General features: G+C 39.4%; 1 protein-coding gene across 3 annotated transcripts in view; it reads left to right on the top strand.

The window, feature by feature from the left end:
• The window catches only part of SUGCT (succinyl-CoA:glutarate-CoA transferase), a 787,044-nt gene that overhangs the window by 746,125 nt on the left and 14,382 nt on the right, over positions 1-26,537 (top strand). The window lies entirely within an intron of this gene.

Raw genomic sequence — 26,537 nt, 5'->3', positions numbered from 1 at the left:
GTTGGATTTGCTGGGTGCCGTTCTCATTAGCTTACTAAAGCTGCTGGAGGGAACAAAGGGGGGTGGGGTGAGACTTCAGTTGTATTCAAAATGAATGTAGCAAAGTGGCAAAATGGTCACAAATCACAAAGTTGGGTGGAGTGCACCTTATTTTCATTTCAGTATTCAGTGCATTTGAAACATTTCCTAATTACTTAGAAGGAAGCAGAAGCTATAACGAAGGGAAACATGCAGACTTTGGGTTAGAAAGCGCCTCTTCTGCCTAAGGACATGCCCTCTCAACCTCCACTCTCAGAGCATGTCCCCGCTGACCTTCACAGTGCTGCTCCGGTTGGGTGGAGGTTTCGTGCTTCTCTACTCTCACTCCCCAGATGCTGCATCTGCCCAGATGCGTCTTACAAGTAGCTCCTTAGTCCATCCTGTAAGAAGCATGCCTGCTGCGGCCTCCATAGCATGTATCCCAGGCCCATGTCCTTCTGCACCCTAGGACCTACCTTACGTCACACAGACTCCCAAGGGCACATCCAATCCAGCCTGCTCCAAGGTGAACCCGACTCCCCAAAACTATTTCTCCCACAGTGAATTTCAGTCTCCTTTGGAGTAAAAATAGCCACACTGATTTGTTCTCAGCTCCCTTCTTTCTGTTGCTCTCCATAGCCCACACATAATCAAGTCTTACTGGCTCTAATTTCAAAATGCCCCTTCCCTCAGGATGCAGCTCAGCCTCACCACTCCCACCCTGGCCCCAGGGCCATGGGTCCTGTACCACTGGTCAAGGAGCCACCCTCGCTTGCCCCCTTCACCTTCTGTGATCCATGCACCACAGTCCCTTTTCCGTATGGATTCTATAAAACCTTCCAGAGCACTAGGACTCCATAGAAAGTCCTCTCTGTGGTCTGGGGAGTACACATTGTGCGCTACCAGTCCCTCCCGTACCATCCTGTCTCTGCTCCCTCCATCACAGTCACAAAGACCATCAAGGGCCTTCTTCCAGGTTCTCAGTGAGGCCCAGACAAGCTCCAATAGCCTGGCTTTCAATCCTGCTCTTACCTGTGCCTTGGAGCCCTCTTTACCTAGCTAGTTTCATGGCTCTCTGCCTTCTTCCCATCACTCAGGTCTCTGGTCAGATCTCGTCACCCTACCCCCCAAAACTTGTTTTGTACCTGTCTATATAAACCCCGCTTTCCCCTCGGTCGGTGTGCTCGGTTAGCTGGAGCTGCCGACCACCCGCCGGTACCTGCGCCCCAATAAACCTCTTGCTATTTGCATCCAGTGGCAGTGTTGGATTCTTGGGTAAGGGGATCCGCGGGTCTTACACTGAACGTAACAGCCCTATCGCTTTCCTTCTCCTTGCCTGGATTCATTCTTCTAGAACACAGCCTGACCCATAGTGGGCACTCAACACACACCTGTTGAAATCCTGAATTAATAATACCTCTCAAGCACCAGCTGGTCCCAGCATTCACACACACATTAACTCATTTAGTACCCACCAAGCTCTCTGAGGAGGTCCCATCTGAACAGGATGGGCAACCGACCGTTGGAGAATGTGCACAGGCTCTCACTCGTGCCGATTCTAGGCTGGAACTCAAACCCCTACCTCTTTGCTCCGGTCTTTCCCCCATACCAAACTGAGGCTCTCAAAGGAGAAGAGCCAGGAGGAACGACATTCAACAGCGTGCTCTGCGCTGCCGGGGATGGTGTGGGTCACACGACCAGAAGGAGTTTCATCTTCACAAATACCCTCAGAAGTTAATGATATCTCCATTCTAGCGATCAGGAAACTGAACTTTCTGAGAGTTAAATACTTAGCTTAAAATTGCCACTTCGCCTCAGTGACAGAATGTGCCCAGCTCTGCCTTTTCTCCAGCTTGTGCTCTCTTAAAGAGAGCCATCCTGTTTGCCTCCAAGTTCCATTTTAATTCCCTTAAAAGGCTTCCTTCCCTGGAGCCTGTCCATGGCACAGGCTTCCTGATCCCTGCCTTCTCGTGAATGTTCCAACTCTGTCTCCTTCCTTCTTCTCACTCCCTCCCTATTTCCCTAGAACTTTCACCCTCTTCTCATTGCTTACGCCGGCTGTGGTCTCAGAGGAGCAATCATTCTCACTGGCCACCCAGAAGTTGGACATGAGAAAACAGGTTAGGTCGAAGAGAGCGAGTGGGAGAACATCCAGTGCTAGAAGGCAGATGGTGCCCAACTCGCAAATGGGTTTGTTTGCTCGAATTTCTTTGGAGGACAGTCGTAGGCAACCTGAAGCACATTTTCCCGTGGAAACAATATTATCGATGATGAATAGGGTCTCGGGGTCCTCCATGAAGCCCTGAATAATGTCAGTGTCTAATCAAGACACTACTAGATACTCCAAAAATTATTGAGCTCACTAGCTAGTCAACATCAGTCACATGGATTCTGTGGAAAAATGGGATTTGAGTTCCAACTGGGGACACCAAGAAACTTCTGCTCCCATTGTTCATCTCATGCTCCTGTCTCTGTGTGAGAGTCTCCTTGCCGTGTGCCCCACTGCAGCTGAAAGTCTACAGGGATGGTTGTTGGCCTCAGGTAGTAGAAGGTGCTGGGCTTCTGAAGGAGGAAAGAGTGAAAAGGGCTCCCAGAGGAGGAGATCCTTTGGCAGGGACCTGTGCTTAGAACCTGGAGGTAGGAGTGACACCAGTTTCCAGGCCCCGTGCATGTGGGAGAGTCTTCTGTGATGTAGTACAGGGATCAGAGGAAGCAGAGTAACAATAGGACGTTAGCAACAGCGAGGCAGTCACCATTCAGAAGGGGCAGCAAGTGCAGATGTGTGGCTGCTCCCCATGTGCATCCTGACGTCTTTGGAGAATATGGATGAGCCGGTGGCCACGCCCAGTCGTGAAATTACCCAGAACAGGAACCAGGAGGCCCCAGTCCTTGCTCTGCTTCCTTAACTGAGAACTCTAGGCAACATCTGATGTCTCAGAGCCTTATTTTCCTTTCATCCCATGAGATGGGAAAAATTCCATCTCAGGATCGCAATGACCATCTATGAGGATATAATTGGGAAAACGCTTCTATAGCCCATTCCATGCTATATTAGTATTAAGCTTAGTATTACATAATAGGCCGACTGCTCTCCAAAAATTAATATTGTTTGGTACAAAACCACTGAGAGAGGGACATATTAAAAAACTTCCATCTATCCACTGTTGTTTGTTTGTGTATTTTTTTAAACACTTCTGGCAACTGAGAATTATCTAAAGATGGAGATTTCAACCCAGACACCCATTTTGTTCCAGGCTGAGAACTGCTTCCCCCTCGTACTCCATGTCTGTTCACCTCTATCCCCTCAGACCGTGCAACTTAGCGCTCTGTGTGGCTTCATGTTCTCCCTTCAGAAGAATTTAAAGGAGCCCCTTTCTTTCTCTTGTTGTCCTTCTGGGACAGAATCTAATCAGTAATCCTTTTTAAAAGCCTAATCAAAATTGATCACCTTTTAGATGTAGATTTCTGGAGGGAAAAACAAAATCTTTATCCAAACCCCACATGCAGGACTTTGAGATGAGATGGGCTGTATTCCAGCACCCTGCATGTGACGAGGGGACATTAACAACCCAAGGAGAGGTCTCTATTTGGAAAACATTTTTTCCCTTACTTGCTGAATTATTTCTCCCCTATTTGGGACATTATGTTCCTATGTGGAGAGGAAGCATTGACTTGATTGACTCCTTTTAAAGATTTTTTTTTTTTTTTTTGACAGAGAGAGATCACAAGTAGGCAGAGAGGCAGGCAGAGAGAGAGAGAGAGGAGGAAGCAGGCTCCCTGCTGAGCAGAGAGACCGATGTGGGACTCGATCCCAGGACCCTGAGATCATGACCTGAGCTGAAGGCAGCGGCTTAACCCACTGAGCCACCCAGGCGCCCGACTGACTCCTTTTAAATGGCCTGTTTTCTGCAGGGGAAGTCAACCTGTTTAGTGCTTTGCCATTTCAACACGTGTTCATAAACTTATTAGTTAATATGTCATATTCTCTGTTTTAAGGTCCCAGACCATATTGCATGTTTGAAAACAGAAGCCATGGACACAAACCATTTTCAAGTTGGAGAGACATTAAAAACAGTTATGTCCTACAGTGTTTCCCTAGAACATTGCCTTTCAGGATCCTGGCACCTGCTACATCATTACTGTATAGCCACCTGCTTTGAGAACAGACGCTGCAAGTTTTCCTCTATTTGTCTCTGGACTGATGAGTCAGTGTAAGATTTGGTTCTAAAACATCCCAGCTGGACAGTGGTATGGGCAGCATTTAGAACGCTGAGTGCTTCTCTCCCAAAGCCAGTTCCAATAGTTCTGTACCAGAGGTATTAGGACTGTGGGAAATACCAAACTCATTAGAATTCAGCACCTTTATTATTGTATGAAAATCAGAATTATTAAAAAGGATTTCAGCATTGCTCTAATATAAAATTCTCAAGTTGCCCATTTCATTTAGTTCTCCAGGGCTGATGAGTTAGTTTTCTTTTTCTTTTTCCATTTTTTCTTCTTTCTTTTCTTTTCTTTTCTTTTCTTTCTTTCTTTCTTTCTTTCTTTCCTCTCCTCCTCCTCCTCCACCTTCTTCTTCTCTTTGTATTGTAAAAGCCTTCCTCCATCATCTTAAATTTGAAGATTTCAGTCTCTGCTTTTAGCCTTCTAGGGTATATGAAATATGTTGTAGGAAATTCAATAAAATCTAGATGACCAGGTATGTCTTTGTAGGTAAAATGAAGAAGCATGCGCTGAATACTAGTATGGCTGGACTGACTTGAGAATGGTGTTATCCACACTTTCATGATTATTGGGCTGGAGGTAAATGGTCATCAGAATTTTCCAAGGACTTGGAAAACATCCTTGATTTCTCTTGTCAACATTTTAATACTTATACTGGGAAAGATGTAGAAGGTCCTGCATTTGCATCCAACACAAAACAAACCGTATTAATGAATTTGCCACCTGAAATACTGAAAAGGACATTGGAGATCCACTTCCTGGACAAGTTAGTAGGAATAAGACACAAAACATGTCCATTAGCTGCTGCAGTGGGACACGTTAATCAAGGTTTTATTTGACTGAAGACTCATTACAAATAAATTGATTGGTGGGGTTACTAAAAAGACACTTTGTAATTTCAGTTGGTAGAAATAGAGACATAATGTCTAGAACAAAGGAAAAGATAAATCTTTTATACTCTGAGCACCTGAAACATGCACTTAAGTTTGGCACTTTTATGCCCTGAGCATCTTAACAAGCACAGCTATTTGATTAGAGAGCTGGGTACACTGGAATACAGAATTGTATCCAGGAGTGAACTGTGAGAATAATGAAAGACCTAAAGTCATAAAACAGTTTCAAGGTATAGGAATATTTATTTTGCCCTGAAAAAGAACTAAGGAAATAATCATTACTTGCCACAGGAAAGGATGTGTTCAAACACAGACTTGGACCACCAGAAGGATTCAAGCAGGTGACCACTGTTTTGATGTGATGATGTTAGGACCCTTTCCAGCCCCACCCTTTAAGGCTGCTATGGGAACACTTCTATGGAGCTGCCATTTTATAAAAGTGTGTCCTGATGATTGTTTCTACTTCCTTGGTGTTAGTTGTGATCTCTCCCTTTTCATTCATAATTTTATGAATTTGGGCTTTCTCTCTTTTCTTTTGGGTTAGTGTGGCCAGTGGTTTATCGATCTTATTGATTCTTTCAAAAAACCAGCTTATAGTTTCATTGATACGTTCTACTGTATCTCTGGTTTCTACCTCATTGATCTCAGCTCTAATCTTGATTATTTCCCTTCTTATGCGTGGAGTTGGTTTGATTTGTTGTTGATTCTCCAGTTCTTTAAGGTGTAGAGACAGCTGCTGTGTTCTGGATTTTTCAATTTTTTTGAGGGAGGCTTGGATGGCTATGTATTTCCCCCTTAAGGCCGCCTTTGCCGTATCCCATAGGTTTTGGACCAAAGTGTCTTCATTCTCATTGGTTTCCATGAATTGTTTCAGTTCTTCTTTGATCTTCTGGTTGATCCAAGCATTCTTAAGCAAGGCAGTCTTTAGCTTCCAGGTGTTTGAGTTCTTTCTGAACTTATCCTTGTGATTGAGCTCCAGTTTCAAAGCATTGTGATCTGAGAATATTCAGGGAAAAGTCTCGGTCTTTTGGTATCAGTGGAGTCCTGATTTGTGACCCAGTATGTGGTCTATTCTTGAGAAGGTTCCATGTGCACTTGAGAAGAATGACTATTCTGTTGTTTTAGGGTGGAATGTTCTGTATATATCTATGAGGTCCATCTGGTCCAGTGTGTCATTCAATGCTCTCGTTTCTTTATTGATTTTCTGCTTCGATGATCTATTTCTGAGAGAGGCATGTTAAGATCTCCTACTATTAATGTATTCATATCAATATGACTCTTTATCTTGATTAACAGTTTTCTTATGTAATTGGCTGCTCCCATATTGGGGGCATAGATATTTACAATTGTTAGATCACCTTGGTGGATATTCCCTTTAAGAATGATGTAGTGTCCTTCTGTATCTCTGACTATAGTCTTTAGTTTAAAATCTAATTTATCTGATATGAGAATCGCTACCCCAGCCTTCTTTTGAGGCCCATTGGCATGAAAGATGCTTCTCCATCCCTTCACTTTCAGTCTGGGTGTATCTTTAGGTTCAAAATGGGTCTCTTGTAGACAGCATATGGATGGGTCCTGTTGTTGTTGTTTTTTTTTTTTTTTTAAAGATTTTATTTATTTATTTGACAGAGAGAAATCGCAAGTAGTTGGAGAGGCAGGCAGAGAGAGAGAGAGGAGGAAGCAGGCTCCCCGCCGAGCAGAGAGCCCCATGCGGGACTTGATCCCAGGACCCTGAGATCATGACCTGAGCCGAAGGCAGCGGCTTAACCCACTGAGCCACCCAGGCGCCCTGGGGTCCTGTCGTTTTATCCAATGTGCAACCCTGTGCCGTTTTATGGGAGCATTTAGGCCATTCACATTGAGAGTGATTATTGATAGATACGTTTTTATTGACATCGTGTTACCTTTGAAGTCTTTCTTTCTTTAGATTGTTTCTATATTTCTGTTCAATGCTATTCTTAGGATTTTTCCTCTTTTATAGAATCCCCCTTAATATTTCCTGCAGTGTCGGCTTGGTGGTTGCATAGTCTTTTAAGCCTTGCCGGTCTTGGAAACTCTTTATCTCTCCATCTATTTTGAATGTCAGTCTTGCTGGATAAAGTATTCTTGGCTGCATGTTCTTCTCATTTAATGCCCTGAATATGTCTTACCAGCCCTTTCTGGCTTGCCAGGTCTCTGTGGACAGGTCTGAGGTTATTCTGATTTAAATTAAAAAAAAAAAAAGTTCTGAAACTTTGTAGCATTTTCCTTAATCGTCTGGATTGCAGCTACTCAATACTTTATTGAGATAATGGAAATGTTTTCTGTACTGTCCAGTATGATAGTCACTGGCCGCATAGAGTTAATGAGAACTGGAAATTTGCTACTCCAGCTGAGGAGCTGGATTTTAATTTTAGTCAACTTTAATTTTAATTTAAATGCCCACATGGGACTGGTGGTTATGGTCCTGGGCAGTGTAGGTCAATGTATTACCTTTCTTTTCCATTTCACCTTGCTAACAGCTTTGGTATTTGGTTTTTTGTCCCTTCCAGATTCACCTAAACACTTAAAAGAAAATGAGTAAAAGAATTAAAATCTAATATCCACATTACTAAATGTGAACTCTTTTTTTAAAAAATCCTTTCCAGCTATTTCCTAAGTTCCATATCCAGATTCTTTAAGTTTTTCTTATCAAGTGATGTCTGCTTCAGAGCACCTCCCACCCATTCCTTTCATGTTGAAATATTGATTGCAGAAATTAAGTTCTTCCAGAGCCTTCATTTTGGCAGCACTCATGATCTGTTGCAAGTTCTCCAGAAACGGTGTTCTAAAGGACTAGGGTTTCTACACTTAGCCCACTGTAAACTGATTTGTGTTACATGATAGGCAGTCCCCCAGGGTTTGCCAACAATTTGGCGGAATATATTTGATGGTTGTATTGTATTTTCTCATTTGGTTTCAAAACTTTAAAAAATACAAACATCATTTTGGAGTTGAGGCAAAGTTTATTCTTGGTTTGATGCAAAACTTCTTAACGCATTATTAAGCCCTCCAGGAAAATCACTTCCCTAAAACAATACCCCAATTTCAGGATCCATCCAGTTAATTTAGGAAAATACTCAGTACTTCTATTTGGAGGAAATTATTAATGTCGTCCATTTTCTTGAGATGAATTGTTCATTATGGAATGATTTGTAGTAAAAAAAAATTTAATCAAATGGAAGGTATTGCTTTTGTTTCTTTTGGTCTTTTTATGGGTTTTTCAAAACTTTTTATTTTGAGATAGCTACAGATTTATATGCAATCATAAGAAATAATTCCTTCACCCAGTTCCCTGATGATAATACCTTGTATAATTATAATACAGTCCTGCATTAGGCTCTTTGGTCAGTGGGGAAGCTGCTTCTCTCTCTACCTGCCTCTCCCCCTGCTTGTGCTCTCTGTCTGTCTCTCTCTGACAAATAAATAAATAAAATCTTAAAAAAATTATTTTAACATAGTCTTTCACTGAAAAAATATCTTTAATTTTAATAAAACCCAATTTATCAATTTTTCCTTTTATGGATCCTCAGCCCCAAAGATTTTTCTCCAAGTTTTTATTCTGAGTTGTATAGTTTTACATTTTACACTTATTTATATGATCCCTTTTGAGTAAGTTTTTTATAGGGTGTGCAGCATAGCATAAGGTTAGATTACCTATGGGTAGTCAATTGCTGCTGCACCACTTGATTAAAAGCTCTTTACTCTGTTTAACTGATTTTGCACCTTTGCCAAACACACTGACTCTTCCAATCATTAACACAGTATATCTCTGTTTACTTAGTTCTTCAATGATTTCTTTCACTAGCATTTTGTCATTTTCAGAATACTGATTTTGTATAACATTTGTTCATTTTCTTTACAGGAATTAGAAATAGTGTTGTTTGTAATCAGTTTCCACATTTTCCTTGTTAGTATATAGAAATATGATTACTTTTTGTATTTTTATCTTGTACTCCACAACCTTGCTGAAGTCACTTCTAGCAAGTCAACCTTACCAAAAGGTGTTTGTTATTTTGTTTGTAGATTATTTGGGATTTTTTTTCACATATTTATGACATCTGCAGAGGGAAATGTTAATTTCTTTCTAATTCATATGCCTTTCATTTCTTTTTCTTGTCTTATTATAGGGGCTAGAGCTTACTGTACTTATTGCTGAATAAGAATGGTAAGAGTAGACATCCTTGCCTTGTTCCTAATCTTAAAGAAAAGTAGTCAATCTTTTGCCATTAGGTATGATGGCAACTATTGGTTTTGTAAGTGCTTTTTATCAAGTTAAAGAAGTACCTTTTATTCCTGCTTTGCTGAGAATATTTTTCACAATAGATGTTGGATTTTGACTAGTTATTTTTCTACATCAATTGATATGATCATGATTTTTCTTTTTCAGCCTATTGATGTGGCAGATTGAATTAATTAATTTTCAAATGTCAAACCAGTTCTTGCATAAATGAACTAGATCCCACTTGGTCATGGAATATACTTTTTTTTTTTTACACATTTAGTTTGCTAGTATGTTGCGAATTTTTTTTTGATTAAAATTCATGAGATACTAATCTCTAGTTTTCCTTTTATGTAATATCTTTGTCTAGTTTTGAACTTAGAATAATACTAATCTCATAAAGTGAGTTTAGATATGTACCTTAATTTTCTATATTCTGGAAATGATTGTGTAAACTTTGTGTTAATTCTTTAAAAGGTAAAATTCTCCAGTGAAACCATCTGGATTTTTCTATATCTATTGAAATGGTCATGTGATTTTTTTGTCCCTCATTTTGTTTATGTAGTGTATCACAGTGATTAACTTGCAGGCATAGATCCGTTCTTGCATCTGTGGAGTAAATCCCACTTGATCATGGAGTATGATCCTTTTATTTTTTTTTTTAATTTTTTAAATAATTTTTTATTATGTTATGTTAGTCATCATATAGTACATCATTGCCTTTTGATGTAGTGTTCCATGATTCATTGTTTGCATATAATACCCAGTGCTCCATGCAATATGTGCCCTCCTCAATACTCATCACTAGGCTCATCCAACCCTCCAGCCCCCACCCCCTTAAACCCTCAATTTATTTCCCCAGTGTCCATAGTTTCTCATGGTTCATCTCCCCCTCTGATTCTCCCCCCTTCATTTTTGCCTTCCTTCTAATGTCCTCCATGCTATTCTTTATATTCCACAAATAAGTGAAACCATTTGATAATTAACTTTCTCTGTCTGACTCTCTTATTTCACTTAGCATAACCTCCTCCCATCTCATCAAAATTTATGCAAAATTTGGGTATTCATCCTTTCTGATGGCTGAGTGATATATTGTGGACATTGTTGCTATGGACATTGGGGTGCATGTGGCCCTTCTTTTCACTCCATCTGTATCTTTGGTGTAAATACCCGTAGTGCAATTGCTGGGTCATAGCATAGCTCTATTTTTAACTTTTTGAGGAAACTCCACACTTTGTTTTCCAAAGTGGCTATAATTACTTGCATTCCCACCAACAGTGTAAGAGGGTTCTCCTTTCTCCACAACCTCTCCAACACTTGTTGTTTCTTGTCTTGTCAATTTTTGACATTCTAACTGGTGTAGGGTGGTATCTCAATGTGGTTTTAATTTTAATTTCCCTAATGGCTGATGCTGATGAACATTTTTTCATGTGTAGGCATTCTTTTGAAATGTGTCTGTTTGTGTCTTCTGTCCATTTTTTGACTTGATCATTTGTTTTTTGGGTGTTGACTTTGGGAAGTTCTTTATAGATCTTGGATACCAGCCCTTTATCTGTAGTGTCATTTGCAAATATCTTCTCCCATTCCATGGGTTGTTTTTTTGTTTTGTTGACTATTTCCTTTGCTGTGAAGAAGATTTTTATCTTGCTGAAGTCCCAAAAGTTCATTTGCACTTTTGTTTCCCTTGTCTTTGGAGATGGATTCTGAAAGAAATTACTGTGGCTGTCGAAAAAGGATTTTGGATTTTGATGGATTCCTCTAGGATTTTGATGGATTCCTGTCTCATATTGAGGACTTTCATCCATTTTGAGTTTATCTTTGTGTATGGTGTAAGAGAATGGATGAGTTTTATCCAAAAAAACAAGAGTCCAGGGCCTGATGGATTCCTTGGGGAATTCTACCAAACATCCAAAGAAGAAATAATACCTATTCTCCTGAAGCTGTTTCAAGAAACAGAAACATAAGGAAAACTTCCAAACTCCTTCTATGAGGCCAGCATTACCTTGAGCCCAAAACCAAGTGAAGACCCCATCAAGAAGGAGAATCACAGACCAAATCCCTGAAGAATACAGATGCCAAAATTCTCAACAAGATCGTAGCTAATAGGATCCAACAGTATATTAAAATGATTATTTTTCATGACCAGGTGGGATTTATCTCCAATCCTTTTAATTTACTGTTAAATTTTGCTAGTATTTTGTTGAGGATTTTTGCATCAGTGTTCATCAGGAATATTGACCTGTACTTTTCTTTTCTTGTACTTTCCTCCATCTGATTTTGACATCAGGGTAATGTTAGCCTTATAAGTGAGTTTGGAAGCATTCACTTCTCTTTAATATTTTGGAAGAGTTTGAGAAGAATAGGCCTTAACTCTTTAAATGTTTCATGAAATTCACCTGTGAAGCCATCTGGTCCTGGACTTTTATTTGTTTGGAGGTTTTTGATTAGTGATTCAGTCTCCTTACTAGTAATCAATCAATTTTCTATTTCTTCATGATTCAGTCTTGGAAGATTGTATATTTCTGGGAATTTATCCACTTCTAGGTTGTCCAATTTGTTGACATAGAATTGTTCATAATAGTCTCGTATGATCCTTTGTATTTTTGTGGTATTAATTGTTAACTTCTATTTCATTTCTGATTTTATTTATTTGAGTCTTCTCTTTTTCACTCTTGGTGAACCTAGCTTAAGTTATATCAATTTTGATTATCTTTTCAAAGAAATAGCTCTGAATCTCATTGATCTTTTCTATTGTCACTTTACTATTTCACTTAATTCTGTTCTGATCTTTATTATTTCCTTCCCTTTATTAACTTTGGGTTTCATTTCTTCTCCTTTTTCTAGTTCCTATAACTGTAAAGTCAAATTGTTTGAGATTTTCTTGTTTCTTGAGGTAGGCCTGTAGTAATTATTTTTGCTGCATCCCATAGATTTTGATATGTCATATTTCCATTTCCATTTATTTCTACATTTTAAATTTCCACTTTGATTTCTTCAATGAAGAAATATTATATATTTTTTCTAGTGAGATTTTTATTCTTATGTTTCTTGCTATCAGTTAGTGCCATCCTTTTTTTTTTCTTTTTTTAAAATTTTTTATTTTTTATAAACATATATTTTTATTCCCAGGGGGTACAGGTCTGTGAATCGCCAGATTTACACACTTCACAGCACTCCCAAAGCACACACCCTCCCCAATGTTCATAACCCCACCCCCTTCTTTTTAACTTAACTTTTTAACTTAAAGAAGTCCCTTTAACATTCTCAAAGGTCAATTTGTTGGTGATGAACTCCTTTAACTTTTGCTCATCTTGAAAGCTGTATCATTTCTTCTATTCTGAATGATAACCTCCTCAACTCAATCTAAGTTTGGAGTTTTTTCCTTTCAGCACTTTGAATATGTCATGCCACTCCTTCTGGCCTGAAAATTTTCTGCCAAAAATTTTGCTGATAGCCTATTGGTTTTTCCCTGTACATAAAAAGTTGTTCTTCTCTTGCTGCTTTTATGATTCTCTCTTTATCTTTAACTTTGGACATTTTAATTATAATGCCTCCTGGTGTGGAACTCTGGATTCTTCTTGTTTGAAACCCTCTGGGCTTCTTGGATCTGGATGTCTGTTTCCTTTCCCAGATTAGGGAAGTTGTCAGCCATTATTTATTCAAAAAAGTTTTCTGCCCCTTTCTTTCTCTCTCTTCTTCTAGGACCCCTATAATGTGGATATTATTCTGCTCACTGTTGTCTTATAAGTCCTCAAGTTATCTTCACTTTTAAAAGTTCTTTTTTCTTTTTGCTACTCTGTCTGGGTGAGTTCCATTACTTTGTCGTCCAGCTCACTATTCCATTCTTCTGCTTCATCCAGAGTCCTAACAGGTTCCTGTCTCTTCAGCAGTCAGTTTAAAATCATTAAGTAGGTCTTTACATATACATAGACATTTTTGAAATTACTTCCTTTGTGCTGGGTTCCAAAGTGAGGGGGTCTTTTGTGAATTCTAGAGGAGCAGATTCTCCACTCCCTACAATTATATGGTTCTCCTAGATGCACTTCCCAGTGTTTTAAAAGCCAAACATTTTGGGGGCTCATCTCTTCAGTGGAGGACCCAGGAATTGGGGTGCCTTATATGGAGGACAAGCCCTTTGTTCCTCAAGGAAAACTTCCATATTTTTGAAATCCCTGCTGATTGTGTGTTGACATGCCTGGAATAGGATTTTTGGTGGAATGTCTCTACCAAGGGTGAGAGAGGCTTTTCTAGCATTTGTTGTGGATGTGCTATTCATTTAGTTTTCAGGACTTTTTCCTAGGAAATTATTCCATATGTGATAGGTTTGTTTTGTCCATAGGAAGAGGGGAATTCAGGATCTTCCTGTGCAACCATCTTGAACTGCCTTCCTCTAACATACATTGAGCACATCATCAGATGGTATTATAATTTTTCCTTCAATAATCAAATATGATTTTAAAACTAACAAGAAGGGTAACCTATTATATTTAACTTTATTTTCACCCTTTATTATGTTCTTTTATTTCTGAAGCTCAGAGTCTTCTTGTTTTACAATTTCTTTTCTGTTTAGAGAATTTTCTGTTTATGAGGGTAGGTTTGTTATCAAGAAATTCTTTTAGTCTTCCTTTTTCTGAAATATCTTGATTTCTTCTTCATTCCTGAAGGATATTTTTGCCAGATATAGAATTCAGAACTGACCATTCTTTCCTTTCAGTAATTTTATTTATTTATTTATTTTATTTATTTTTAAATTTTATTTTATTTTTTCAATGTTTCATGATCCATTGTTTAGGTTCCGCACCCAGTGTTCTATGTAATAGGCGCCCTCCTTAAAACCCACCACCAGGCTCACGCATCCCCCCACCTCCTTCCCTGCACAACCCTGTTTGTTTCTCACAGTCCACAGTCTCTCATAGTTTGTCTCTCCCTCCCACCTCCTCCAATTCACCTTTCCTTTCCTTCTCCTAATGTCTTCCATGTTATTCTTCATGTTCCACAAGTAAGTGAAACCATATGATAATTGACTTTCTCTGCCTGACTTATTTCACTCAGCATAATCTCCTCCAGTCCCATCCATGTTGATACAGAAGTTGGGTACTCATCCTTTTTGATGACTGAGTAATATTCCATTGTATATATGGTCCACATCTTTGTCCATTCATCTCTTGAAGGGCATTTTGGTTCTTTCCACAGTTTGGTGATTCCTGCTTCTCCCTCTGTCTGCCATTCTCTCTCTCTCTCTTTCTCTGACAAATAAATAAAATCTTTGAAGGGGCACCTGGGAGGTGCAGTCAGTTCAGTAATTTTTAAAAAGTTCCACTTCCTTCTGCCTTACATGTTTTCTGACAGGAAATCTCTTATCATTTGCACTGTTGTCCCTCATAAGTAAGCTGATGTTTTTCTCTGACTGCTTTCAAGATTTTTTCTTTGTGTTTTGTTTTCAGAAGTTTAATTATGATGTGTCTTGGCATAAATTTCCATGGGCTCATTCTATTTGGAGTTTGTTAAAATTCTTACACCAGTATATTTATGTCTTCCACAAAATTTTCTGAAGTTTTGGGCCATTACTTTTTCAAATACTTTTTCAGAAAGTCCCACTTTTTCCCTTTCTTCATCTGAGACTCCAGTGATAGAAGTGTTACCTCTTTTGTTATTGTCCTAATTCTCTGCACAACTATTTTTTTTCAGTCTACTTTCTCTCTGTTGTTAGACTGCTAAATTCTATTGATTGGTCCTCATGTTCATTGACTTTGTCATCTCTACTGTGTTGTTGAACACATCAGTTAATTAAAATTTAGTTATTATGCTTTTCAGTTGTATAATTCCCATTTGTTTCTTTTTAATAATTTCTATTTCTTCTATTTTATGCTAAGATTTTATATTTTTCATTTGTTTTATTTATGAAGCATTTGTATGTCTGTTTTATAATCCTTGTCAGATAATTTCAACAACTGATTTATCTTGACATTGGCATCTGTTGATTGCCTTTTCTCATTCAGGTTGTTATTTTCCTGGTTATTGCTATGATGGATGAATTTCCATTGTATGCAGGGCATTTTGGATATTATGTTATGAGTCTCTGCATCCTTTTCCATCTCTATCACTCTCTCTCTCCCTCTTTTTTTTTTTTTTTTTCTTTTTTTTAAATCAAACAACCCTCCTCTTAGGGTGGAGCATGAAGACTAGGTGGTCTTTATGTTCAGCTTCCTACTGGACTCCCCAAACCCACTCAGCTCACTGTTGGGTGACCATGACACTATCTTGGCAGGGTAATTGGAATACAACTTTTCTGTTGAATGGGGAATGAAGTATCTGCTCTCCGTTTTAGTCCTGCTGACTCCCCAGGGCTGGAAAGTCAGAGTGCCACTGCCTGCTTCTGTGAGGGTGGGGTTGGAGTGATAGGCCAGAAGATCAGCTCTTGGCTTGGCTATACTGAAACCACCAGGCAATAGTGGTAGGGAGGTCTTGCATTGGTGTTTGCTTAGAGTATGGCAGAAATTGACAGAAAGGTTTATGGTTCAGTTAGGCCACCCTTTCCTGGTTCTTTGGCTTGGAGGAACAAGCTTTTCTTGCCATTTGTTTTGTCTCAGGTTGGAGAGGCTTCTGTTGTGCCCTATCAAGGATGTATAGGAGGTAACAAAGAAACCCAGAAAACTCTTCTCAGTGGAACTCCTCAAGTTCCAAGATCCCTTGGCAGTCATCTTTTTGTTTCAACTTCTCAGAATTTTCCTATGATTTTTGCTGCCTCATGTCCAGAGTTTTTTAGTTGGAACAGGGATAACTTGAGAGGAATAGGGCTACTTCATCTTGGCCAGAACTGGCAGTCCAAGGTATTTTTTTTATGTAATGCTTTATTAAGCTTTCATCTTTTCTAATGGTAAAATAAATAGCCTCATTTCAGAGTCTCTGTGCACAAAGTTCAGACTAGATCCTACGCATGAGTTTGAATCACTGTTGATTATCATGAAGCAGGAACTCAATTCTATTAGCTCTTACCCCTAAAATCCTACAGTTAACAATAATAAGAAGAATGAGAAGAACTAGCAATTCTCAAGTGCTTAATACATGCTGGGTTCTTGGTTAAGTACTCGGCAGGCATTTTTAAATTTAATTTTACAAAGTAGTGTATGAACTGAATATGGTTATCACCCTCATATTCTAAATGAAGCCACTGAGGCTAAAAGAGTCTAAAATATTTGACACCAAATCCACATAGCTTGGGAGTGGCAGGACTTTTCCAACTTAGTGATTCAAAAAACTTCTGATTTTCATACTCAAATGCAGATGACTAGCCCTACTACCAAAGGTCCTGATTTGGTGAGTGTAAGGCCAGGCCTAGCAATACATAACATCGACTTGTCAGGCTAGAAAATTGAGGTAGGAATTCCTTCAGTAACACTTTGACAAACATCTAAGGCTTTTGCTTCATCTTTAGTAAGATGGCTCTCACCAATAAAGGGTGAAGAAAAAAAAGCAAATTTGTGTTTCTTAAAGAATACAAGAATTTGGGAATGCTTCTCTCTGGGTTTTGCCCAAGAAGATGTCCAAGGCTTTCTAATATGCTCGATGGGGTTTACTGCACATTCACTATCATACCACTGGGCGGGGCAATCGGACTCACTCCAGAGTGGTCACTTGGATGTTTCTTGAATGTTCTGTTTCATAGGAAACAAAATTGTGGTTCTCCTTAAAATATATATCATGTGTTTGGATGTTTTTGACTTTATAACACTCTTTTTATAGTGTGCCAACTACCAGATCCTTTTATAGTATACAAAAATAGTCACTTTCCTCACATAAACTGTTTTATACATTGTCATGTAATTTTAAGGTACAAAAACTTTCAGAGAAAGTTTTATCCAGAGAGGACTCTTAATTTACAACACATTATTGTTATAATGCATACCCTTTTTCTTTCACATGATTCAAAATGTCATGTAGAAACTTCTACTTAAAGTTCTTCTTATTTACTTATTTTTGTTAAGAAATTTACATTTGACAAATTATCCCTGAATCACTGTTCATCAAAAACTTTCTAACTTGGGATAATCTGTAATTGGGGACCAGGTCTTTTGTTTTATGGACCTTGTGAATTTAGAAACTTAAGAGTAGTAACATTTTAAATTTGGTTTTCATTAACTTTGGCTGTATGATCATTTAAATGTTTAGATGATCATTTTGAGGTTTATCTTTGTGCTATCTTGTTAAAGACAAATCCCTGAACAAATTATTGTCTTAATTATGATTACACAGGAAATGTTTCAAATGTTCCTAAAAATAAGCATGCTGAAACACAGAAAGAGTACCCTTTGTAGACAAAGAACTGATTTACTATTTAAAATCCACTTCTGTATATTGTTAAGTTTTCTTATGGATTTACAAGACATCTCTGGCCTAGTTTTATTTATTTGTAAGAAATGATGTTTCATATTTTTCATTTGCTTAAGCTGGATTATTACTCAGGCAAAATTAATGAAATTCCAATGTGGAAAGAATGTCTTCCCCCTCAGCATGGATTGAGGATATCCTCACGCATTTCAGAGACAACAGCCAACTCTACCCTTAGCGGAAGAAGAGAACCAAGTTTGTGTTCTTATAACCTGTGCAAAGAGCTTGATATGGAAGAGAATATTACCCATGCATTTAACTAACATATGAAAAAAGTAAATGACCATCTTCCAATTTACAATGTAACTGTGAAAATGAAAACAACACTTCAGATATTTAATAACCTTTTTAATCTTATGTGTTAAATACATTTAAATAATTCAAAAGGTACTAGGAAAGCATAACCACAGAATTAATGTGCAAGAGAGTCAGCAGGGCATTTTGTAAGCACCAATCTATATAGCTAACAAGGAGAATGTGGGAAAAGGGAAGAATCAATAAGTAGGAAAATGTTTGTATATCAAAACAGGCGTGTATTACTATTATGTGAAATTTACAACACCCACTAGAAAAGAAACAAAATTAAATTAATGTGCAGTTGTAAAAATTATAGTCTCATATAAATAAAACTGAGACTTATGTTTTCCAAATAGAGAAACAAATAGTCATTAAAAATCCAAAGACCTTATGTTCTTCCAAGAAGGAATAAACATTTTTTTAAGTCTGACAATGTTTTCGTGAGCTATTTTACATTGTTCATAGAGTTCTACATATTATTGTCAAAATAAAAAATTAACTTCTAAGTAAATTAAATTAAGGTAAAATTTGATATCATTGTACCAACATCCAGATGGTAAAACCTTTCTTTGAATGAATAGCAAAATAACCTTTCACTGCCTTGTTTATTTCTGAAAGTATAGGAGTTCTTTTTCTTCATGCATACATTCATTCAACAAGTATGTGTTGAGCATCCCAATTTATTGGCTTCTGGACATACAGTGCAAACAAAACAGATATGATTCCTGCCCTCGTGGAGCTTAAAAATCCTCCTGAACACTTGTTTTTATCCAATCTATGAAATGAATCTTGATACCCAAAAATTCTGCACAGCTGTTGGAGTATTGCATCTTTGGAATGTCGCAGGTGTCTGTCCTCATGGGTAGTGTAAGTCTAAGTTATACAATTGAATAAGCCAGATGTGGTAAGGACACATTGCATTTAACAATTTTCTGTTCGTGTGTAACTATTTTAGCTCACAGTCAACAACGGGGTTTTGTTTTGTTTTTTTTTTTTTACCTTGCTTTGGATCTGTTTGGCAGGATTTATTTTGCCAGAATCTTGAGGTCTAAGGCAAAGAACACTTTTGAGTTTCATTGTTTCAGAACTCTGAGAACTGAATTCAAAACTTAGTTGAATGAAATCATTCACTCACTTTCAGCAAATACTTTTTGAGGAAAACAGACAATGCTCCCTGCCATTGAGAAGTTTACGTTCTAGCAGAGGGAGACAAAGAACAGTTGACATACATGAAAACTACAATGGAAAAAAGAGAAAGTAAAAGAGGAAAGGAGATTGGAAGTGGTAGGGTCAGAATGACAGGTGGAAATGTTAAATGTAGTAGAGTTAGGGCAGACCTCGTGGAGCAAAGAAATAAAGGATTTAAGGGAACAATTAGTGTAAATATTAGAAAGAAAAATGTTCTAAAAGGGAGGTCAGCCAGAAAAAACCCCCCAAGGGTGAGCAGGCTTGGTGAAGAGCAGGAAACCGCTCCTTCTTGCGAGGTGAGTAAGGGTGCAGAGGGCAGGAAGGGAAGTCAAGGGTAGCTTAGTGGGGAGGCACGTGGATTATGTAGAACCCCAAAGCCCATTGTCAAGAGTGAAAAAAGGGAAGCTTTGCAGAATTTTGAGCAGAGGAGTGTTGTGATGTGACTTAGGTTTTTAAAAGGTGACTCCAGCTGCCTTAGTGAGACTATTTTGTGGGGGAAGCACACAGGCAGGGAGTCATGATAGGAAGCTCCCACAGAAATCCAGGCAAGAGGTGATGGTGGCTAAAACCAGGATGTTTATAAAAAAGAAGTTGGATTCTGTATATGTCTGGAAGTAGAGCCAATAGGATTTGCTGATGAGTTGGATATGGAGTGTAAGACAAAGAAGAATCAGGATAACTCCATTTATATGCCATATGAACAAGGCCTAATGTTTCTTTACTTCTATATATCATAGATTTCTAGTGGTCTTGTTTCCTAATCTAAGATTCCAGTTAGGTGGCTTTTATTTTTTTTTTTTGTCTAATCCTTCAGTTATTTACTGAACACTTACCATGTGGTAGGTGCTATGAGGGATACAAGTTGAACAGAACATTAATTCCGGTCTCAAGAATGATCTTAAGAGGCAATACAATTAGAGACTGAGATACACCATTGAGGTAAAGCAGATCAAATGTTCTAGGGAATCAGATAAGAGATGTTTCTTTGAATCCTGAGTAGAAAGGATGACTTGACATCGAGTTAGCTTGAGTAGAGCTTGCAGAATAACATGGCCTTGAGGACTGCCATGCTGGGATGCATTCCGGGTCAGCAAAGGGACGGGCACAGTGTCCGGTCCAGTCAAGAACGAATGCAGTTTAGCTGGATGGAGCAGCTGGGAACAAAGGTTAAGCAAGCTGTCCTCCTATTTCAGAATGCTTTGGCCCAAGGAGGTGGCAGGAAAGATGAGAAGTGTGGGAATGTGTGAGAGACATTTCAGAGGTAACACCACTGGGATAGCAAGTATCAAAAGCAAGGCTGGGGATGAAGGCTCTGTCATTGAGAGGATGATCCCACTGAAACAGAAATAGGGGCATAGAGGGGAAACATTTTCTAAAATATTTCCCTCTGGACCTCAGAGGTGAAGTGAAAGTTAGTTAACACATTTTCCCAGTGGCAAGTTTGGGGACCTGTTTTTCTTGATCGTCTATTTTCTTGGGCTATGACTGTGGTTTATGTGATCTCAGGCACTCTTGGGAAAGCCAGGAAGAAGATGGCAAATAGAAGACTGATTCCTTTAAGACAGAGATTAAGAAGCACAGAAAAATTTATTAAATTATAGAAGACCTTCAGAGGCTTCCAGAAGAGCTTTTCAAAGCTCATCTGTAGCAAGAGCCACAAATAACCACCTGCTCCAGCTCTGCTCAGTTCCTCCCCTCAAAACTGAATCGAAATGCAATCTGGCTTCTCTGACTGGAAACTTCTTCCGGTATTTTCCTTAATGGAGCACAGAGGCAGAGGAGGTGAGGAGAAGGTCACTACTTTGAAGGTCTATGAAGCTGAAAATGTTCTGGCTACAGATTTCAGCTGAACCAATTTTGTTTTCCATGGTGAAGTCTAACCAAACAAAATCCTGGGAATGCACCCAAGGAACTTGTATTGGATACTTGAATTTTTAGAAGGCAAAGAAGTGGGAGAATTGATTATTTTGGCAAAGAGTACATTGTCAGCAAGGTGTTTCTTCACCCTTTTCAGCATTTTCAGAAGTGTTGAAAATAATTAGAAGCAAGCCCAAATGTTAGAAAGAAGCATTCAGGGGAGCCCTTCCTCCAGTCCAGCATTTTTCAGAGACCTCAGCCTCAAGTTTGGGTAGCGCGCTCTGAGGAGAGATGGCATGTTTGCTAATGAATATGAATAGCATTTCCTTATGGGCCATATATTTTTCCAGCAGGAAATGGATAATCTACTATGACATTTCAGTGGGTTGGAACACGATAGATAAATCAAAAGCAAGTTGCCCTGTTTCTTTTTCAAATGAAAGATAAATGCCTTAATGGATTAGCAATCATGAAATATATAAGTATTTATAATACAGTACTGCTTTATAACACCATCTGCCAAAGAATGGTATTTATTCATCCACTGATATGAGAACAGATTTTCTTCCACATTATGCAGGGAGGAAATACATCCTAGTGTTAACGAGCATGCACTTTGTATTTAACCAGCCTAAGTAGTAACGAAATTCCTTAGTTGACTGGCTGTGTAATTTTGATAACATTACTTAACCCCACTTGCCTTGTTGATAAAAGGGTGTAATAATAATCTGACTTTCTAAAGTCATTTAGTCTATCAAAAAAGGTAATATATGGGAAGCATTGCACCAAATGCCCTACACATGTAAGTACTCAATATATAATAGCTGTTATCTTCATTCCAGTGGTCAAAATTGGCTCTGCACCAAGATGAGAGCTGCAAAGTGTTTGGACTCTCCAAACTGAACGCTTTTTAAAGGAGTGCAGAAGGGCTGGGTGAGGGAGTCCCTCCTTTGACCCCAGCAAACAAATTTCTGTATTAACGTTGAGGCATGTAATCGGCCTTCATAGGCTAGGTTATGCCGTAGTAACAAACAATCCCCAAATAACATCAGCACATGACCGCACAAATATATCTTTTGCTCACGGAAATCTGCATCATAGGTTGAGGGGCCCCGGCCTCATGGAGCAGTCACCATTTCACACTGCCAGGTCACTCCATCAGAGAGACGTAGAGGGTCTTAAATCAGCGATTGAGTGTTCTGGCCTGGAGGTGGCAAACCAGTCCTTCTGTTCACAGTCAGGTGACCTCATCCAACATCAGTGTGCTCTGGGATGGTGAGACCTGGAGATCGAAGGGACCACACTGATGACTACCACAGGACCATAGACATTATTGAAAATATCCTTTTACCTTCCAGGTAGTGGCTCTTAAGGACTTCTTTATTGAGTCACAGAATAATGAATTAAGATGTGTTGTGGCAGTAATGAGAAATGGTGCCTGTAAATTCTGGAAGAGACCAGGGTGATCCTTCCAAGCTGGTGGTACATACCACATGTTTGCCTTGAGTTTCTGGGATGCCTGACCACAAAAGCAGGGCCCCAGATTGAGTTCTTCTATTAAAGAGGTCCAAAGCCATTTTTGACTCTCTGTGGCTTTTTCCCACTGCCCATGCAAGTTTAAATGGCTTTATCTGTTTTTATCTCACATCTAATGGGCTTAATGTGTTCTAACTGTGTGGCTCCATTCGGCGCCTTGGATGCTATGGCTGAGAGGCGCCATATAAAAAATATTGTTATTGTTATGATGATGAGTTCAAGCACTGGAGGGGAAATTGTGAAATAACTTGGTACTGGAGCTATCATTATTTTCAGCAAAATGAAGTTTGGCTTCTTATTACACTACTAAGCCTTGAAGATTAAGTGGTATCTACAGCATGTATCTTAGCGATGGGCCAAAGAAGTCAAAATAAAAATGTTTGATATAGCATTTCATATATTATAAAACAGATGTTTGCTTTTAAGTATTCTTGATATTTTCAAAAGTTGACACCCATATCAGGCATTAAGATGAGAAAAGAAAAGATCCACACACTTAGTTTTAATTTTCTTCATTCTTGCTCCCATTCTGATCAGATGGGCCAGCTATGTTAATTAATTTAACCCTAAGTGTTGATCATTTGCCAGTTTGCTGTGAGGTTGAGCAATGGATTGTCTCATTGCTTTACGAATGCATCATCAAGACGGGAGGTGCATGGAGTTCTGGAAAAAAGGACTGTTTAGGTCCCTTCCCCCATGATGATGTGATATTATGTTCCCATTACTTGAATATTCATTATGGTTTCCCACATGTTTTTGGCTACCTCTGTTTCCTGCAACTGTTTACATTATTAAGTTGGTCTGGATTATAGAAATGTAGCATGAATGCTGTATATAGTTAGAAGAGCTTGGGATGTTTGCATAGATTGGGTAGATTCCCTTTTTAGCCTAAGAGAATCATGGAAGTTTTCTAAAAGGAGATGAGACAAAATAGTCAGGGTCTTGTTACTGAAGGGCCTCAAACCACAGATGGAAAACACTACAGGGCTTGTCTGAGGAATTCTCTGGCACACCAGGAACTGGCCCTCCCAGTGCCTTGAACCAGATAACTTTCCACAGGGAGCACAGGGAAGGCTTCGTTCCTTTTGGGGTGGGTAGAGGGGAAAGCTTTGGAGTACATTGCCTGACTCAGGAACCTGGGATATTGGGAAGGTACTGGTGCTGCTGTGATCCCAGGGCTTTCTACAAGGAAATAAGTGGTATATAACAAATGGATTTAAAAAGATGAGGCAGTAATGAATACATATTGCGTAAGTTATCTGGTAGGACTGTAATCTAGAAAGATGTAGACAACAGACTGGTCAGAAGATGAAATATAAAGTTGTTCTTGGCATGTTCTACTCCAAGACCTCTGAGTTTGGTTTCAAACTTAGACAATCTCCTCTACTTGGGCGTCTCTGTGGCTCAGTTGGGTAAGCTTCTGCCTTCTGCTCAGGTCATGATCCTGGGGTCCTGGGATCGAGCCCTACATCGGGCTCCCTGCCCAGAGGGGAATCTGCTTCTCCCTCTGCCTCTGCCCCTCCCTCTTGCTTGTGCTCTTGGGTTCCCTCTCTCTCTCAAATAAATAAATAAAATCTTAAGAAAAAAAAAATCCCCTCTTCTTTTGCTCTTTCCCTTTTTCCCTGGGAAACAGTTTAGCCCATTGGCAAAGACTGGGGGTTTGGAGTGAGACTGCGTATGAATCCTGGCTCTTCTAACTAACTCTGTGACCCTGAGCAAGTGACTTCCCTTCTATCCCTCTCAGTTTCCCCATTTATAAAACTGTAATGATAATTGTAGATTCTGGCATTATCTTAAGAGCTGAAGGAATCAAATGTCTAAATCCCATAAAATAGTGCCTAGCCCATAGTATTTGTTAAATAACTAAAATAAGTTCCATGTTTTCAAACTTGTTAAAATCTAAGGGAGTATAATATTCATCTCTGGTGTAGCTTCTGATGCTTTTGAAAACAGTAAATGTAGGGGTGCCTGGGTGGCTCAGTGGGTTAAAGCCTCTACCTTCAGCTCAGGTCATGATCCCAGGGTCCTGGGATCGAGTCCCGCATTGTGATCTCCGCTCAGTGGGGAGCCTTCTTCCCCCCTCTCTGTGCCTGATTCTCTGCCTACTTGTGATCTCTGTCTGTCAAATAAATAAATAAAATCTTAAAAAACCCAAACAAACAGTAAGTGTATACTTATCAGATGTGTGACTTGAGTAATCTAACCTCCCTTAGCCTGCCTTTTGCTATTTGTAGGAAGAGGGGAAAATACCTATTTCCAAGGGTTGTATTAGGGAATGAACAAAATAAACACTTGGAAAGTACTCATTATGTAATATGTGCTTAAGAAATGGTTGATTCCTTTCTTCCTTTTCCTTTTCTTTTGAATACTTGTATCCTTGACTGTGAGGGATTTTTATAAGTTAAAACTTTGGGGGCACCTGGATGGCTCAGATGGTTAAGGATCTGCCTTCAGTTCAGTTCACTATCCCAGGTCCTGGAATCAAGCCCCACGTTGGGTTCCCAGCTCAGCGGGGAGTCTGCTTCCCCTCCTCTCGCTCTCCCTCTCCCCTTGCTTGTGCTCTCTCTCTCTCTCTCTTAAATTAATAAATAAAATATAATAAAATAAAAGTTAAAACTTTGATCCCCAACTTGCTGTCATGAATCTGAAATGTAGCTAAGCTGTCAAAGTCCCGGGAGGCCCATGTCTGAAATTGGCAGGTGCCTCGGGCTCTGCCGAGGAATCTAAGTCGCAAAGGCAAGCACCACAGCAGAAGGAAAGAAAATGGTGGCAGCTGGCATGTATTAAGTGCTCACTGTGTGCTTGGTACTTTTCCAAGAATTTTCTCCTAAGTCCTTACAACCTGATAGGGTAGATGCCATTATCATTCCTATTTTACAGAGAAAGAGACTGAGGCTCTGGTAGATTTGTCGAAGACTCAAGGGAGTAGAGCTGGGATGGGAAGCCGCACGCTCTGGTTCCAGATCCCACACTCTTAATTACCTTGATGTATTGTTTCTCAAACCCAGTAGCTACGAAGTCAGCACATCTATATGGACATCTGTTGTATGTCCTTACACGCATTACATAACGTCTTGGAGTTCCATGCTGCTCTTCTGTGATAATGGAATAAAATGCATTAATGACTATTTTAAAAGTGCCTAAGGTCATTGTGAGGACTGAATTAGGGAACAACCAGAAAGCACTCAGCCCCGGGCCTGGTTTACAACAAGGGCTCACTAAGTCCTAATTTCAGATGTTCCCATGTATGAGTTATAGACTGTGATAGGACTGCTTCTTACCTGCCTTTGACTGTGATAGGATTCCACCAGCTCTTGAACTCTCGATTTTTATGCAGTTTATCAATTCTGCCTCTCAGGAATGGGCATACACAGAAGTTGAAGCACAAGAATCCTAGAATTTTTCTAGAATCCTATAGACTATCTATCCCTGAGGGAACCAGGGGATTCCGTGGGCATTTCACACACGGTCTTCAGTTAGAGGTGGGTAAGCCTAGAAGCTATGCCACCTGCACTCTTCCTGGCGAGGGGCATGAGGATACACAGGCCTTGACCACTAGTTGTTAGACTAGGTGGTTTTTTCAAAAGGACAGCACCTGCAGTTCTGGATTTGGTAACAAGTGAATTGCTACGGTGGGCACATGTTTCAGTGTTTTCTAGTTTGATTGACTTTATTAAAGCAGAAGAAAGACTTCCCCACCTTAGTTTATCCCTTAGTGGCTATGACCCAGTTTCCCTCCCTGTGCCCCTTTCTGCAGGCACAATGTTCATGGTTTTTTCCAAAATAAAAATGTCTGGGGTGCCTGGATGGCTCAGTCATTTGCTTCTGCCTTCAGCTCAGGTCATGATCCCAGAGTCCTGTGATGGTCTCGCATCGGGCTCCCTGCTCAATGGGAAGCC

Source organism: Mustela erminea, chromosome 11 (assembly GCF_009829155.1).
Source record: "Mustela erminea isolate mMusErm1 chromosome 11, mMusErm1.Pri, whole genome shotgun sequence".
Taxonomy (NCBI): domain Eukaryota; kingdom Metazoa; phylum Chordata; class Mammalia; order Carnivora; family Mustelidae; genus Mustela; species Mustela erminea.
Note: the sequence above shows the minus strand (reverse complement) of the source record. Positions and strands in the feature narration are given on the sequence as shown.